Genomic DNA, 15,122 nt, shown 5'->3' with positions numbered 1-15,122 from the left:
TATATATATATATATATATTTTTTTTTTTTTATAGGGCGAGCATTAAAGAAAAATGGACCAATGAAAGTTCCACCACAACCTTTTAGCATGATGTAGAACTGCACTGCAGTACACCATGTATTCCTCATGGGCTTTATTCGATGTCTTGCTTTACTATTTCTACACTGACAATATACTACATTAACTCGGTTATCACTTGTGGAGTGCATATCTCATCTGAAGGCTTAACTATGAACAAAAAGAAGCATGGTTAAGGTTCCTTGGACTCTTTGACTGATACCATATTGACCGAATAATAAGAAATACATTCCTGTATATGCACCTTCATCCAAAGACCTTCACCAAAAGATTTCTGCCACCGACAATGTTTTGTCAAAATTCACAACACATTTTTTGCATACCTCTGCAAGTGGAGACAGTGGTCACATTTTTTCGAGAAATGTTTCCAACATGACAGCTGTGGAAATATATGCAACTAAAACAACAAGGATGCCTGAATGCGGCCTTAAACCGTTGGCACACTCCTGTGCATAAGATTGTAGGGAATACGTTTGATGTTTTTTTTTTTTTTTTTTTTTAAATCAAGCTTCTGCAATAACCTCATTCAATTTCACAGGCCAGCCAACGGTGCAGCAAGAACATTTTTTATTCAACACACAAGCATCATGTAGCCACATGGTGTGATTGTTGCATTACACTGGAATGTTATCAGATGTACCACATGAACCATCTGTATCTCGTGAGTAGCGTACCGGGACACGTTATAGAACCTATTCAACCATTGCGGCTCTGCCTTTGAAGCTCTGAGCCGTCACACTCCAATTATTGTGTTTCGTTTCGCATTGTCACAACTCTCAAATCTGATATCATGCAATGGGGATGGCGTTTTGCAGCTTTTCATGTAAAGCAGTATCAGGGCGGGGCACTATTTGTGCTGCTGGATTGAACAGTTCAGGTTCGGCGGAATGGTGGAACTGTGTTGATGAGCTTTGTTTCAATCATGATTTTGCTTTGTGGAGCGTCCATATGATACAAAAGTGGATTAGATTTGTTGGATGAGTCTATTTCTGTTGCATTGCATTACCCTTCGTCTTCACCCTCAGATTTGCTGAGAGCTCACCACTCACATTTTTGTCAGCCAAAACATAAATTTGTATTTTTAGAAGAAAACTAAATTGAGCGTTTCTGAAGTGTTGCTTCCCAGCAGTTTGAGTTTGAAAGGTTCCCAGAGGGAATCATGTATACTTCCAGCAACGTTGTTTATTGCAAGGATCCAATTTCCTTGTTAATCCTGAAGTAGTCATAAACCGCCACGTGAGATACTCACATGTGTCAATAGAGGTTAATGAAAAGTGGATTGAAGAAACAAACAACAACCTAATTAATTACATTTTCATCAACCGCTTGAACAGATGTGCTTAAACTTCTGTCTGACTGTCGGGCCTCAAAATCTGAGACGTGTGTCAACCGATCAAACTGCTCAACACCCATTCAGCACACCATGAAACACTTTACCTGAGATGCACCTCTCATCCCAATATCTGATAATTGGTCTGTGGTTAATTACGAAACTAATCTCACAACCACAATATCTGCTGCAGACGCTGCCCACGCACTCGCTCTGTGTAAGCCTTTTGAGGCTTTTTAAAATTAGGCTTTTAATATGGCAGTAAATTATGATTATCTCTGCTGGCCTTATGATGTGTGTTTTATTGTTGTGATGATTTTTTTTTCTTGAACTTCAAAAGTAGGGATGGAAGAAATAATTGATTCTGTGATGCATCGTGATGCAAATGTAAATATTTCCGACTCAATTCATTTCCCATAATCAAATAAGAAATCATGTAATGCTGGTAGATTGAAAAAAAATGGGGGGTAGGGGGAAGCATAGCATATAGTATATAGTATAAATACTGTATGGCAGGGGTCGGGAACCTTTTTGACTAAAAGAGCCATAAAAGCAAAATATTTGGAAATGTATTTCAGTGAGAGCCATATATATATATTAAAATAACTATTTTAAAAGTGAATTCAACAAAATGTCAGTATAATAATCCTCTGAATGTATTCTTTTAAATAATTTTGTGATAATACTCACTTAATGTGAATGGTGTTTCGTTCCTCATGATTGCTAAAAATCCAGCAAAGCTAGCGGAATTATAGTCAACTTGCCAGGTCCATACGCTGAATTGCTGCTGGCTAGCTTGGACCCTGTTCAGTAGCTTGCACGCTTCCTTTCTGCTGTCTCTCGCAGGGTATTTTGATGCGAACGTAGCATGGCGCGTGTCAAAGTGCCGCTTTACATTCGACCGTTTCATCGATGGTATTTTGTCATTGCAAATCAGACACACTGCAGAACCTGTTCTCTCCACAAGGCGAATCCTTTGGTTCATTCGTCCTGAAGTCTTCCATACTCATCATCTTTTTTTTTTCGTTTTGCCATCTTATTCGTTTAGGATTAACTTTGAGCTAATGCCCGAGCGGGTTGATTCAAAAGGGGGCGTTTACCGGTTTCCGCAGCAGCGGCCAACGTAGGCCAGTATTATCCAATCGAAATTGCATTTTGTTTTATCTGCAAGCCAGATGCAATCATCAAAACAGCCATATATGGCTCGTGAGCCATAGGTTCCTGACCCCTGCTGTATGGACACACATTCTCAGCACAGCACTGCTTAGAGCAGGGCAAACATATAATTATGTTATTTCTAAAATGGAGCGAACTAATAGTAATTTAACTGTAACCAGGACTGGGTTTAAAAAAAAAAAAACGATTCATCAATTTGGTTTGAGTTTCCTTTGCATAGCCTGATATCGATTCATAAAACCGTATATGGATATTTTTATGTCATGCGTTTGCAGTGTGTGTTTGTCACTCTATTTACATAGTTTGCCCTGTGGTTGGAATAGATTTAAATTGTTATTTATTTTGAGCAGGCCACGTTCAATAAAACATGCATGATTAATTAACATGCATGATTAATTAGGCTCAATGTCTTCCATATGAAAGTAAAATTGGAACTGCGTGAATTGAAAATCAATCCAAATGAATTGTGAATCAAAGTGAGCCCTTGTGAATCAAATACAATCGATATCCAGACCTTACTGTTGCTGTGTAGCAACTGACTCCGGAACTTTCTATGACGACAGTGAACTTTGTCTGTCCCTGTGGGCAAGGTGACCACATCAGTGACATCACAGTGCCATGTGATCTGTATGCATCTGTGAGCAAAGTGTTCATAAATTTGTGTTGGGTGTTCAGGGGGGGGCTGTGTGGCGGACACTAGGACCATGCTTCTCACCCAGCTTCTCATGCAATTTTTCATTTGGCAATAGAAAAATGTGTTGGCCAATGTTCCATTCTAATTAGGGATCAAATGGCTCACGGTTTTCTGATACCCTATGACTATAGAATTTGAAATGGTTAGGATTACCGTTTAAATCATCGTTGCTGCTATATTTAGCCAAGTGTCTGTGTGTGTGTGTGTGTGTGTGTGTGTGTGTGTGTGTGTGTGTGTGTGTGTGTGTGTGCGCGCGTGCGCGTGTGCGTGTGTGTGTGTGTGTGTGCGTGTGTGTGTTTTCGTGTGCGCGCGCGCAGCCACTTAAAGAAGCAAACGACAAAGTAATGCCCACTTGTTTTGTTCTCTGTGTTCACTTTTTACATGTACACTCAGTGTACTCAGGTCCAGTGGCTCGTGGCTTTGGGCCTGACTACTGGAGGGATCAAAGGCAAACAGGAAGCCAGATAAAAGTGAGCGGTGTGTGCGTGAGTGTGTCTGATAAAGCCACTTGCTAAGCTACTTAGTTGCTTTGAGAAATGAGAAACACCCCACCCCTGCTCCTGCATCTTGGTCCAAACATAACATCTGACACTGATGGCACCTCAAAGCGCTCAGAAGTACGATTTGACTCCCGCAGGCCTAAATAAAATGACTGTTTCATTTTCCCTGGCTCCAGGTACGTGTGGGTATGAATCTCGCTCATATGGGTAAGTGCGAAGCAGGAGCTCCAAGAGTGTCAAAAAAGCAGGGGGAGGATCTGAGAATCTAATAATAGATATTGACTGAGGCAGACAGAGAAACATCATAAACACAAGCTAACAAATCAAAAAGATGGTGATGTGCCAAAACGCCAAGCTGCACTTCTCTCATCTCACAGCGTCTCTAATAAGCTTCCAAAGTCTTGCTTCCTCTTCTCCTCTTCATCATCACCTCCTCCACCTCCTTTTTCATCTTGCAAGCTTCTCCCTCAGTCTTCTTTTGTGTCACGCTGTGGGTCTCACCACCTACTATCTGTGCAGCATGCTGGCATGACTGACAGGTGTCAGCTTAAAGGTCTAGGTTTCCTCTTCGTGTGGTTGAGTGTGCATGTGTGCGTGAATGTAGCTCTTACGTACCAAAATAGAAACAATGACAGATATTAGATCAATCACGTTTGTGCTTCTGCTCGTCTTTGTGTTTGCAGAACACCTGACTGTTGATTACAAACTAAATGTTGTCACACAGCTTTCTTGAGATTATGTATTACTGACATGTATTTTTTTCTTTGTATTACTAAATTATATGACAAAGAGTCAAATGTATCAATTTAGAGTTTTTGTAAGATTAAATTGAGGCACTGGCTGTCTCAAATGGCCACAGTTGCATTACACACACACACACACGCACGCACGCACGCACGCACGCACGCACGCACGCACGCACGCACACACACACACACACACACACACACACACACACACACAGGAGTAAAATAAATAAATAAAGAAAGAAAAAAAATAGTTATTGAATGCAATGACAGTTAAAATCAATGTCCAATGTTGTTTCAAATGTCGGCCTGACGTAACTGAATCAAAGTATTCGGTGACGTCCGAAATATAAATCCCTGATAAAGAGAAAGTGAATCCTGCACTCAATCAACGACTCCAATTTGGGTGGTCTGCTTTTTGCTGAAAGCATGGTCGTAGAAGATTTAACAGAATTTGAAGGGCTGGCATGGCCCAGCATTTGAACATGTCAAATGGTGAATGTTAAATTAAATACATCCCACACAGTGTCAGAATGAAAAGTGAGTTGAAAAAAAATGGTGTTTCGAGAAGCCATCATTTCTCCAGCTTCTGCATGACTTTTGTTCTACCAAAGTTGTGAAGTATGTGATGAATGAAACCTGTGTCGATGACAAATTAAAGCGTGTGATGCGGAAGACAAAAAATAGGTATCCGTCAAGTGTCGGGTGCCTTTGCCACTCTCACCACAATTAACACCAAAATACTGGAAAGAGGAAGCACTTAATGAAGTAGTTTCCACAACTTTGAGTATGCTTTATATTTGTAGTGATTCATTTTAATCGAGCCTGTTGATGAAGATATCCTCTTCGTGTAAATGGGTAAAAATGTCAGTAGTTGATTATTTTTATTAATATGCATTGATTCAGTTAAATGATTATTATAAAAATAAACAATGAAACATGAAAGCACATGAAATCAGATTTTTGCGAGAAGTGCCGGCGCGCCTCCAGAGCTGCCGCCGGCCGCCTGTGCCAGGCCGGGCGGTGGGGCCACCCGGGAGGAGGAGAGGTCAGCGGGGAGAGGCTCCGGTCAATCTGCCGTGCACTCACTTCGCAGTTATGGCGAATGGGACACTTTTAAAATCTGGGCGGCCCGGTGGTCGACTGGTGTCGACCTCACCGTGTAGAAGTGCAGGGTTCAATTCCGGCTTCAGTCTTCCTGTGTGGAGTTTGCATGTTTTCCCCATGCCTGCATAGGTTTTCTCCAGGTATGAATTGTCCCTTGGTGAATGTGAGCGCAGATGGTTGTTCGTCTTCGTATGCCCTGTGATTGGCTGTCAACCAGTTCAGGGTGTCCCCGCCTGCTGCCCAAAGACATCTGTGATAGGTTCTTGCACACCCCCGCGACCCGTGTGAGGATAAGCAGATCGAAAAATGGATGGATGGATTTTAAAATCTGAACGATTTCAGGAAAACTGTAATATACGACTTGATTCTTGGTTATCGGTGCCCGACCCTCATAACACTAGAAGAAGTAGTAGTGGTAATCATCATCATCATCATCATAACACCTTGATGTTTTTAGTGATGAATTTATTTACTTCAAGAATGGTCAAGTATATACATGTTTCAATGAGTTTCCCAAATGCAGGTCAAAAATTCCAAAGTTTTCCTACCTTCCACTTTACTGTAAGTATTGGATCTTGACACTTCACTTTTATAGCACCTTCCAGACGCTATTAAAATAAAGCGAATCGAACGTTGACTTGGCAGAGCTGATAGAAGTTCAATTTGTGGAAGCACCATGGTGAGACAAACAAATATGTGTGTGAAGAGCAGCATCAGGAGATTTCATTTTGCCAAAGTAGAACCAAAGATTTACTGCCCTACTCTGCACTGCCTCATAAAATGCCTGCTTGGAAACACAAGCAGGAAAAAGAGAGCTTGTAAATTCCCACAGTTGCGCCTGATGGCCCCATTCAAACAGCATTGATCAGAAGGAAAAAATGATTAAAACACGCATAAGATGAAATAGGACCAAGCTTTGGCATTGATTTATACCTGCCACGCCGGGCAGTTTTTACAGCTGTGCTCCACAGTCCACTGCTTTGTGGTTGTCTACCAGGGTCCACCCATATGCCCTGCATTTCTCTTTCATTAAACACAAGGCCTGAATATTCAGTTCAACATTGCTCTCCGTCAACGGCGACAAGTTTCGACTCATATCCCCGTCGGATGACTGAATTCAGAAGTTAAGGAATATACTGTGAATTAGAATCAATATTTACCCCCAAAACCTGTCACAGAAAAATATTGGTGTCATACCTGTTCAAATAATTTTGGTCTTTTTCTTCATTTTTAATAATCATGGTATATGTTTCTTTGCTAGCTGCAATATAGAGATTGTAACACGTAGATTTGTCCAGCCCAGGTGTGGTCAACTTTGATCTTTGAAGGCCACTAACATGCGTGTTTTAGATTATTCCATCCTCCGACACGCCTAATTGAAATGATCAGGGTCGATAATCAGGTTTCTCCAGAGATTGCTAATGAACGACGTCTAGACCATTTTTCGGGGTGCTGAAGCACCACTAAGAAAAATGTAAAAAAAATAACTTGATAAAAGGTTTGATGCACCCCAACACCTCTGCTTTGGAGAACCTGCAGAGCAAGCTGTTTGTTACCTTCTCACCATTAAACAATTCACAGGTCTTTTTTTTTTCCAAGTTGCTTGTAGGAGCTTCTGGCTGGAGATTTATTCAAGCTAGGAAATGTTAAAGGTGGACAGGCAGTAGACCTGCCACTGTCCTTTTTGTTTGGAAGGAGAGAAGCAAGCTTATGCAATGTGGATGTGTACATATAAAAGCCAGTAGTGCTGCCATTCTCACGCTAACTGACGTGTGTGTGGGTGCACGTGTATCTGTACAGAGAGGGAGACTATTAAATGTCGCTTTTCTGCTTCATCTCTGCTTCTAGATAGCACAGCGCCCCACATGCTGCGACCAACCAATCAAATTGCATATTCCCTTCAAACAATCCCGCTGCCCAGTGTTTCCATGTGACTTTGTTGCTAGACTTACCAGCTTTTCAAATCCAAGTAAGGATTTATTTAGTCCAAAGAAGCGCCCAAACTGGCAACTTTATAATCAAGAGTGTTGCTTTAACGCTGTATATCAACTGTGAGGTCTTTCTCCCGCTCTCTGTCTCCACTGTTGAGTGACAGAGAGCTGGAGTGGGCCTGCCGTCACTTTTGGCTGTGCGCTCCGAGATGAAATACGACTCTGATTTCAGTAGAGCCGCAGCGACTATGACAACGGCTTTGAGATAGCGACGGGTAACAGGTAGACTTACTGAGCCGCGTTCCACTCAGCATTTCATACTTGCTCCATAGTTCGACAGCAGAAACAGAAAACATGTGAATGAGGAAAATGAATGAATAGGAATTCAGATCTATTAAAACACTGTGTGTGTGCACAGAGAGCAGTTCTCTGACTTTTCATGCAGTTTCAGCTATTGTTACATCCCGATAGTCAACCTAGCTCATAGGTGTCAAACTCCTGATACAAACACACCTGATACAAATGCAACAGGGATGGATGGAAAACATCCAGCGTGGCGGCCCTCCAGGACTGGAGTTTGACACCTATGATGTAGCTGTTGCAGTGCCATGGGTGCTGGCATGGGCTTTGACCTCTCTCCAACCTATCAGCAGGTCATGAGCAAATCAGCTGTATTCCATCGTCTTGATTTGCTAGAGCCATGCCAACAGTTATGGATACAACTGTACACCTTTTTTTTTTTTTTTTTTTTTGCCACAAACTCGACTCGTGAGACCGCCTCGTGAGGGACATACCAGTTAAGCCCGTATCTCAATGAGCATCGAGTGTTGGCCAACGTTTGTGCATGGCCCAAATGTTGAGTTTTTTGTCAGCGTTTGTTCAAGGTTGCAAACGGTCACATGGTGAAGAATATTTTGTAACTAATTGTCTTGGTCTAATTTTTTTTGTTTCAAAAACCTGGCATTTGAACAGGGGTGTTCAGACGTTTTATCTGCGCTGCTAGCTAGCAAACAGAACAACAAAACAACCAGACCCTGGAGATTCCCGCAGCCTCAATTAAGCATGTCACGTCGTCCCGTTATTCTGCGCTGTGATGAAGGGAGAGATGGCGGAGGGAAAGCTAGGAAGGCATTGAACAGAGGGATAAAACGTATGTAATTTGAGTTCTGTTTGTGTATGCTTTAGACTGTGTTCATCACTTCCGCTGAGTTTCCTGCTCCAATCTTCTCTGCCGTCTGATAACCGATGACGTAAACGCGTTGTCGTGGAGACAGCATCGGAGAGGGGCCAAGCTTCATATCTGCAAAATATCTAAGAGTTTAGCCTTCGCAAGCCTGGCGCCAATGTAGATAATTGTTTTGGTTATGGCCTATTCAAAATTGAGAACCTCTGGTTCCAAATATCCAAATTGCAGTAAATTCACGCCGAGGTGAGCAGAAAACCTCTCCAAGATGGCATCCATTCTCTGAGTTCAAGAATCGCATCTAGCCTGTGATTGAACTCGCACATCACCTGAGTCTGAGGGTTGACAGCCCTGCAGCCCTTCAGTCATAAAGTCCAGCCTCTCGAAGCATCTTACAATTTTTGCAATAAATCAGGAAAGTGCCAACTCCAAACAGTACAATGCCTGCTATCAGAATTCCAATTATGTTGGCATCTTCAACATCCTCATCAGAATATATCATCAGTCATATGATCCTCCATCTCCCACACAAGTCCATTGTGTATCAGGACATGCGGGTTCATCTATACCCCATTTCCTTGCCGAAAAGATTGTGTTGAGAGACGATCACTTCCATGATTTTTAGATTTTGGAGGGAAATGCAGTGAGAGGCTCAGATTGATAATTTTTAGACAAAAGACCTCACAAGGCAGAAGTCAGCAAGCCGGGTCAATAAGGGCACGGAGGGAACAGAGAGAAACGTTTCCACCTTTGTTGAGACATAGAAGAAAATGATTGATGTTGTGAAAAAGTCTCACTTTCATTCCAAGAGGATGTGTAATGTCTAATGGTACAAATGTATTTATAATTTGCGCTATGCACCATGAATCATAGTGTTGTGGGCGCCACCATATTAATATCTGTCATCATGTCATATCATATCTGTTGCTACCGCGTACGTTTGACATAACACGGTGTTGAAGTTAGCATCTTAGTTCATTCCTCTTCTTCCCCTTTCGGCACATCCCTTTTCAGGGGTCGCCACAGCGAGTCATTAATTCCCATCCGTCCCTGCATCCGGCCCTATCAACTCGCATGTCCGTCTTGGCAAAAGTTTTACGCCGGATGCCCTTCCTGACGCAACCCTCCCCATTTCTCCGGGCTTGGGACCGGCACCGGGGAACAGTGTACCCCCAGGGGAGGGCACTGCTCCCCAGCGGCTGGGTTAGCATCTTAGTTCATTAGAGAGCAGAAATGGTCGTCCGTGAATTTTTAATATGCCTTAAGCACATGTAATTATTGCTTAGGCTAAGTACTTAGTGACTGCTTCTGTCCATGGAAGTATGAGCGTCGTCAGCGCATGTGCAAAAAAACGCACAGCAAGTTTTATCCACTTTTGTTTCGTTTGGGTAAGCATTTGTGGTACTTCAGAGAACTTCAACATTTGTTTGAAAAACCTAATGAAATACAAATTGCGATATGGATAATACCTCAATTTCTGAGCAAAGATACAATTATGTTACCGACATAGCCTGAGATCGTTATTTCTGGAATGTTCGAACTCCAACCTGAGTGGCGAGAAGAACACAAAAGAAGAAGAAGGGGTGTTTGGTAAAAAGCCACAGAAGACAAATGTACCCACAATTTGAATGTGTAAGGGCCGCTATCAGCTCTGGGCTGCTGAAGGATGGAAGAGAGCCAAGAGTTTAATGCATGGCAACGTTCTGTCTATTTTTTTCTACTGTACTTCCACACCTTTTAATTAGAGAAGCTCGGCACCAAAGTGCCAGCTGAATAAGCTGAATGGAGCAGTCAGTTTGCCACAGAAGGGTGCAACCAGCAAATCAAATCAAACCAGCGTATAATACGTGAGTCCAAATCAAAATCAGCTTTCAAAATCATGATTTTGGGGGGGACGTCATATACACAGGAGCGAGTCGTACTCAATCCATGATGGTAGATAGAGAGCTGTTGGAATGGAGTGTTTGACATTGTTACTAAAGGCATAATATTTCAATGCTCAGGTCTATTTATCCACTGCGAAGTCAGACATTTGTTGCCAGTGTTTCCAGTTGTCTTTTTTTTAATACAACTGATTAAGCTACACAATCCCCGTCCTCTAATTAGAAAAGCAAACAGGCAGATACTAAGCTTTTAATTATCAGTGGCTTTTGTTTGGCGACTGCAGCAAATGTTTTTAAAATGAATAAATATGGTGTTGCTGCCATTTCTTATTTTACCGTGACAATATTTGTCTTTGAACCCATTCCCATCCAATCCTTACGTATGTCCTTGATTGTGTGAAGTAAATTACATGAGGATAGAACAAAACTGCCCTTATTTAAAGGGATACATCTGATATGTTTACAGCAGTAAACAGTTAATCTTTTGTCCATAATTAATTTGACATCTTTGTTGTTTTTTATGTACTTTTAACCACTTTAAAAACACTTTTAAAAATGACATAGCTGGCCGCCATGTTCATGAAACACGTGACTCGTGTGTCAACTTTGGACTAGACTGCACACTGATATACACATACAGAGCTACGCCAGATCTATAGCATTAGAACTGAAAGAATGAAACCATATTGTTTCCAGCCGATATTAAGAAGTAAGTCTACCAAGTGAGATTCCACTTTTGATGGCACAAAGTACATTGGAGAATGGGTAAGATCACACGCATGGACAATGTTTTCCTACCTTACGTGCTTTAGGATTTGAATGCTGCTTTGGTCACGTGTCTCAGTGGCTGAATTTACGAGCGCAAACTCGGCTCACATTATGGGCATAACGTCCACCATGCTGCTGCCTGCGCCAGAAGGCAGAAGGTTTGAGCGAACGCAAGTCGTCCGTGGGGCAGTTAAGCTCATGTCCCACTTCTTGCTTGTTAAAAATATTCGGCACGGCGTTTGCTTTTAATGTCACTTGCGGGGCGTGTCTCATCTCCCACTGTAAATCACTTCTTGTGCTTGCCTGCTTAGTCTTGTACACACCAGAGGCTCAACAAAGCAGTAAGTGTAAGTACATTTTGGGGGAAAATTGTGGAATAAAATTCCAGTGTGCACCTTGTTTGCTGTTTACACATTTTCACTATGCATTATGGCATTTGTTTTTCTTTGTGTCCTCCTTGTTGTCCATCGTGTGTCGAGCGATAAATTGCACGGGTTACGGCTCGTTGGATCCAACATAGATGTGCATCTGTGTTGAAAATATTCCCAGCAAAGGGAAATGAATAATATCGAGGTCTATTTTTCAGCACTTATGCATTTTTGTAATTTAAACTAATGAATTATTCCCCATCAAGCAACACATGTAAAATGAATGAATTCTTCCTTTTAATTTTCCCATCAACCACTACCTTTAAAGTTTAAATTGGATTGTCCAATGTCAGGCTGCCAGCTGTTGCACATGCCACCCAGTTGCTTGATGCTAATAAATCTTGGTTTATTGCTCGCTGGGTTTACAAACAAAGACACCCGTTATGGTTGCATACGCTTTGGTCCGGGCTGGCCTAATCAGACTGGCATGCTGATTAGCTGCCTTCAGACAATATTTCTCTCCGTCTTCCCTTTCTGGCTCAATCTTTCCATCTGCTCTGCAAGATAATAAATCATAAGCAAGCATTGTGACGTGCGTGACGGGATGTATTAATCTCATAATTAGAGAATGAAAAGGTGGTGCTAAATTTAGTCGGGCCTTTCTGTCCAACCCTTCTTTCATCTGAGCATGCTTAGTTACCTGATTGCCCATCATCGCTTACTTCCTGGCAAGCTAAAACTTTTCAACGTGGTGACCGTGAAAAGGTTTTTCTCTGGGTCTTCTTTCTCTGTGGGTTTCTCTCACAGTTTAAAAAACAAATATATACTCACAGTCTATAATGTTACAGTGTACTGTACAGTGTACGTTCGCAAAAGTGAAGTCGTCCAGTGATTTTCTTGTGACCAGTCTAGGCCGGGTCGACCTTTTTAACATTTTGTCCAAATCGGCTCAATTGAACTCAACTCTGCTATATTTATAGAACACATTAAAACAACCACTGCTGTATACAAAGTGCTGTACATGGAGCAAAAATAATCCATACAACAATAAACGATAAAACAATAAATTAATAACGAAAGACAGTAGAAAGCACAAAAATAGTCAAACTAAAAATCAAACCCCAATGCTGAGTCAAAAGCCAAAGAATAAAAAAAGAGTTTTATGATGAGTTTTAAAGATGGGCAGCGAGGGGGGCCTGCCTAATGTTTGGGGGGAGGTCATTCCAAAGAGAGGGACCAGCAACAGAAAAGGCTCGATCCCCTCTGAATCTCCACTTAGTCCTTGGTACCTCTAATAGTGTCTGGTCCGTTGACTCAAGACACAAGGCAGATGTGTTGAGGCGGAGGAGCTCAGAGAGGTAAGGCAGGGTGAGTCCATTTCAAGATTTGAAAACCAAAACCATATTTTCCGCACTAAAACGTGCACTGGATTATGAGGCGCACCTTCAATGAATGGCCTATTTTGTCCTTTTTTTCATACATTGGGCGCACCGCATTATAAGACGCAATCTACAATGCATCCACGAGATGGAGCTCCGCTCAAGGAAACGCAAACAGAACGATCAGATGTCAGTAAAACTTATTTAATAAAGCAGCGACACAGTTCACTTAACCAACAGCAAGTTATAACGTTGACTCGTTAACGTTGAACTCTCTTGCCGCTGCTCTATTTCCGTGTTCAACTGCGTAACCGATCGCCTTAAGTTTGAACTCTGCGTTGTCAGCATGTCTCAAGCAAGGAGCCATTTTGGGGTCGAAATTTTACCGTAATGACCATACACAAGGCGCATTGGATTTTAAGGCGTGCTGTGAGTTTTTAAGAAAATGGAAGGCTTTTAGGTGTGCCTTTTAGTGCGAAAAATACGGTAATAAAATCCTAAAAAGAACTCTAAAATGTATTGGGAGCCAGTGAAGGGATGCCAGAGTCGGAGGGATGTGCTCCCTCTTACAAGTACCTGTCAGGAGGCGAGCAGCAGAATTTTGGACCGACTGGAGATGCTTAATGGAGGATTGGCTGACTCCAAAGTAAAGTGCATTACTTTAATTCAACCGAGATGTGACAAAGGCATGAATTACTGTTTCAAAGTGTTGTTGAGAAAGCAGAGGCTTTATTTTAGCCAGCTACCTGAGATGAACCTCAGCTTACCCACCCATCTTTCCACCAGTAACACGGTTGCCTGTGCTACCTGTCCGTCAAATTCAAGAAGCACTGATATTATTGGATTGATGGGCTCAAGACCAACACTGTCACCTCAGGGTCTCTGCCTGTCTGTGGAGGTTGTACTGAGCGTTAGTCAGCTTGTGCGTATGTGTTGGAAAGGTTTGCGAATTAGGGTCTGAATGACTTATCAGAGAACAACGCAGGGTGAGAACGCCTTGACAATGGTCCAACGGAATTAGTAGCTTTGTGATGAATGGTGTGTAAGAACAGCACTGACAGCCTGCTTTTGCAAACACTCACACGCCTATGTGTGGATGCTCGTGTGTGAATGTGCCTCCGTACTACACGTGCTTCAAGGACTTTTTCCTATGTGTTGCAACAAGTGCGGAAAAACGGACGTACACACGCATGCAGCAAGACTGTGTGCATGTCGGTCTTCAAGGGAAGTCAAGGTTCAGTATATATCCTGCGGTCAGGGTCAGACCTCAGCATACTGATCACAAGGCTGACTACGCATGCTCCTGTTTAGGAATGCACAAATATCTTCTAGGTTTTTTTTTTTGTTTTTTTTTCTTGTAGGTGCTGTAAATGACCACGTTTCACCATGGACTGTCAAGTCCAATAGTGGTGCTTTGAATGATTTATTCATAAGCCTCAGGCAACGTTTTTATTGCAGATCGTTTCTAGTGAGTATAGCTGTTTAAAAATGTGGCGTGAGGAAGAACTATTTATTCGAAAATACTTTTACAAAGTCCAGCCTTACTGATTTGGGCTTGATTGAACAAAATGTTTGTTCATGCAAAAACAGGAGCTAACCTGTTTGCTCACGCAAAAGGTTGTGCAAGCTGATCTAGAAATTGAGCGTGCCTAGGAATGTGTCTGCCAAAAACACATAAGTGCAACACACTTCACTTTGCACGTTCCGGGAGGAGTATAAAAAGATAGATCAATCCAACATGCAACGTGATTGATCAAACCTGAGATGAATTGCAATGGCTGATGTTATGTCTTTAGATAATGCGGCTGAAAGGCAGAAGCAAATGGAACAGCTATACATAACTGCACTGAGGAGGCACAAGCAAAATGAGAACCGACGGGTAGATCGTATCTTTTCTTTTTGTAACTGTACAAATAAAATAAATTTAAAAAGTGTGATGTCTTCTATCCAGCAATGCAATTATGGAGCTTCCAAAAAA

The 15,122-nt window shown here is 42.0% G+C and overlaps 1 protein-coding gene across 4 annotated transcripts in view; it reads left to right on the top strand.

The window, feature by feature from the left end:
• tenm2a (teneurin transmembrane protein 2a) overlaps positions 1 to 15,122 on the top strand; it is a 236,984-nt gene that overhangs the window by 71,693 nt on the left and 150,169 nt on the right. The window lies entirely within an intron of this gene.

Source organism: Hippocampus comes, unplaced genomic scaffold (genome assembly GCF_001891065.2).
Source record: "Hippocampus comes isolate QL1 unplaced genomic scaffold, H_comes_QL1_v1.1 scaffold156, whole genome shotgun sequence".
Taxonomy (NCBI): Eukaryota; Metazoa; Chordata; class Actinopteri; order Syngnathiformes; family Syngnathidae; genus Hippocampus; species Hippocampus comes.
Note: the sequence above shows the minus strand (reverse complement) of the source record. Positions and strands in the feature narration are given on the sequence as shown.